The sequence below is a fragment of the Cynara cardunculus genome (assembly GCF_001531365.2).
Source record: "Cynara cardunculus var. scolymus isolate 2C chromosome LG 3, CcrdV1, whole genome shotgun sequence".
Classification (NCBI taxonomy): Eukaryota; Viridiplantae; Streptophyta; class Magnoliopsida; order Asterales; family Asteraceae; genus Cynara; species Cynara cardunculus.
In genome coordinates, this window is record NC_037530.1 from 16,876,856 (window position 1) to 16,880,888 (window position 4,033).

The window sequence follows — 4,033 nt, forward strand, 5'->3', positions numbered from 1 at the left end:
ATAAGGGTGGCATATCAAGGAGAGGTGTACTTGAAACAAGGGTGGCATTGTCATATGTGGATGTTATTATTATAACTCTTATTATTATTACTAAATTGGAKTTAATAACTTTGAATCATCATTTCTTTGTGACCTGATGAATTRRAGATATTAWTCCTATTTAGAAGTAATAATTTAGATGTTATTGAGAAGGGGAAAAYGGTTTGTCATATTGGGCAAGTTTTGCCTTAAATCTTTCCTGTTTAAGGAATGATATTTTTATTCAAAAAGTTTTGGATATTGGGAATGTTGGGTCTCTGTTTAGAGATATTTTAAAGAAGTGAAAATTTTTGGGTATACTTCTTTATATATGATAGAAAACTGCATATTTGTTATATTGCGGTATCTTTCTAAAGCCAAGATTATATTATTATATTTTGGTGTTTGGCACCCTGCATTTGCAAACAGGGGATTTACTCACTAGACCCGTATGGTCTAACCCTCATTTTCTGTTTTAAATTATGCAATGCAGGAATAGCTGGGTCCGGGAATATTAAAGGGAAAGGGAAAATGTAATTATTTTTCCTAATCTGTTTCCTGCTTTTGAAGATACATGTTGTAATTCATGTAGTAGTACATGATTAGTTTTGGAATTTTTATATGTAGATTTTGTACATATAGYAATCCRTGTACTAGTGGGACCTTTTGATGTAATCCATGTTTCTATKTAATGAAATATGTGTTTTATGCAAATGTGGAGTATGGGGTGTTACATTCCAGATTGTTGTTGTTATTACCATCATTGTTATCATCATCAGAATCATCATCATCATTTGAGTCATCACCAGTACTTGACTCAGATCCTTGTTCATCATCAACATTATTATCAAATTCAGTTTCTTCAGAGCTGGAATCATTGTTGGAAGCTCCTTGCTCAGATAGTGCATGATTAAAGTCTCCCCAAGCCAATCCCCTCTCATTTTAATTTTCTCTCAGCTCTCCCTATTCAGATACCCCATGTATCTGAATGCTCTCGACTAGACCTAACGGGCCTTCACCGTGCTCAGCTGAAATATGGGTTGCTCTAGGGGAAAGTCCCTTTGGTTTTGGCTAAACTATAAGAGTTATCTCTCCTATACTCTAACACACAATAAGCACTCTGATCAGCATAAGCTAGTAGCTCTTTAGGGATTGACATGATTGAGTCCACGTCATCAACTTCCACATGTGCTTTAAGAAACTGCATTTCATAGTCTGGGTCGAACGGTCTATCTATCCTCGATGGAATCTCTTTGTTAGATCTCATGATAGACCCAATGATAAGTTGTAGAAACCTTTGAAAAAAATAATTTTTCTTGATCTTAAAGCGAACTTCTTTACATGAACAAGCTCGACAAGCTCATTCAAGATGATAACGACGTAGTCGTAGTGTTTGTTGTAGACAACACCATGGAAGAATCTCAGAAATGCAGTGTTGCACGTATCAACTCCGGCAGTTTTAGATGTAAGGCATCTGTTCAGAATTGAGAATACAAGATGCCATATGGACGGTAAAAACTTTCGCTTGAATTACGTTGGATTTTCGAGAACACTAGAATAACCCAACTGTTTAATATCAGCACATAGTTCTTCCTGGAAAAGAGTTTGTTGTAGGCAGATCTAGAATTTTCCTTAGCCTCTTTAAAGTAACCCTACTCAGAAAGTTTTCTACATTCCCTTCGAAGTAGAATTGGCTGCCATCCTTGATATATGACAAAGTGTACCAAAACTGTTGTAGATAAACAAGCGGGACATCTGCAGTTGCAATTAGAACAAACGGAATTTTGTGGCCTTTAAGGATTTCCATCATGACTGGGAATTCAGTTTTTATATCTAGATTCAAATGGTATTTATTGGGTTTGAGGTCAAGATAAAGGGCTTTTGGAAATAAAATCTCATTGGGATTAGAGGCATTTACTGATTGTGAAAAGAATGGTGGTTGTGATGTTATGGATGGAATTGGATGTTCATCATCAAAATGATGAGAATCATGATGTTTTGCAGTTATCATTTTAACCTGTAAAAGTTAAAAATATTAGATCCATAATTAAAAAATTTCCAAAAATTAAAAAAATATCTCTCAAACACTCAAAATTACCAACACTTAGTCAAAATCTGCAAAAAATAAGAAAGTCACTCAAAGTTCAAGAAAATCTCTCAACACTTAGCTCACAAACATCTCACAACTCAAAATTGAGAATATCTCTCAACACTATGTCTCTCATCTAAATATCTCTCAACACAAAAATCCTAACACAAAAAAAAATTCTCAAGGATATCTCCCACCACAAATAGATCAAAAAAACATAGAAATCGTTCAAAGAGGATACCTCTCACAGGATATTGCTCAAGACATACAAAATTAAACTCAAAGAATATCTTACACAAGATAACGCTCAAGTTGTATATCTCTCAACTCAAACAACTCTAAAAACACTTGGACAAAAATTTCCAATCCAAGATTAAATTTCTCAAAATATATCTCTCACAATACAAAAATATATGAAATATCGCTCAACTCATATATGAGAAACACACTTAAACAAAAACACAAAAAAGTTACACTCAAACTCAAAGATTATAAAAACTTTGAATCAAAAACTAAAAATGAACAATTTCTTCATTAAGAATGAAGAGCACATATACAAAACACACAGTCGAAAAACATATACATTCGAGAATCAAAAATAACCAAAATGAGAACTGAGTTCAAAAACCTTTAGTTAATAAGATTCCAAATTTGTTTTTAATCAAAGATTAAAGGGAGATTAAGGTCCAAGTTATGATGTTCTTATGAGTTCAATAGTTCGATATACAAAAGTCCTTGAAGAAGAGAAATGAAGAAGAAGATGAGGAGTAAATTTTGCAAGGGTAAAAGTAAAATTGAATCCGCACACCCTTTATATAGGGAAAAAGACCTAAACACGTGTCGATGCATGATTGAACCAAAAAGGACATGTGGCCAAAAACTGATCCATATTCTATATCAGGTGAGAGGCAAGCGATATACTATATTGAAGAGAATATCGCTCAAGCCTTGCCCGATATTCATATATATCACTCTACACTTGTCTGATATTCTATGGAAGAGAATATCGTGTAAGTTATAAGCGGTTTAGGCATATATATCTCACGCCTTGAGCGATTTTACAAGGATATTGCTCACGCCTTGAGCGATTTACTAAGATATCGACCATCCTTGATATTTTGGAGGAAATTGCTCATGCCTTAAGGGATATAAACGAATATCGCCATGCCTTAGGCAATATTTGTCATCTTCAAAATATCTCCCAAGTCTTCAAAAACATGTAAAACATAGAAACACATAGATTTCTTAGTTAATTACCTTTTAATCTCACACATATCAAGTAAAACTTATACCCTTTTGAATAATGATCATATTAATATCATTATGCTCCCTGAAATCAGTTAAGCACTGGTTCTGAACTGAGTTGTTTAGAAGCTAATACAACAATGATATCTATACACTCCCCCTCAAATTAAGCATCTGACTTATCATGTGTTTGAATATCTAAATTCAACACTACACATGATAAACATGCAAAAACAAATTAGATAGATTTTGGTACCCATACCTTCATGGGTCCTTTTATGTTAGCTTTAGTTTGGGATATGTTGTATGAACCAAACCAACTGTTCAGATTAGATATTCTCACTTTACATCTTTTCACAGGGGGATCATTCACAGGGAAATTATATATACAGTAAGTACCTGTGAGTCCCTAAATTCACTGATCAATCTTCAATAATCTTCATATCAATGGCAGATTAGGATATAGCATTCAAGAACACCAAGAACATTGAGAGAGAAAGTCAATCTTTACAATATGGTCAAACCTCTCATTACGTATCAAATCTTACAAATGAGCTCTCTTACCTTCAATTACAAAGACTAACCATATTTATATGGTCAAACTATTAAAGACAAGTCAAAGTCAAACTCCTATATGAAAAGTCAAACACGCTGACTTTTACAATTATAGACTATATTTAA

The 4,033-nt window shown here is 33.5% G+C and overlaps 1 pseudogene; it reads right to left on the reverse strand.

Moving 5' to 3' along the window:
* The window catches only part of LOC112509002, a 32,058-nt pseudogene that overhangs the window by 8,776 nt on the left and 19,249 nt on the right, over nucleotides 1–4,033 (reverse strand).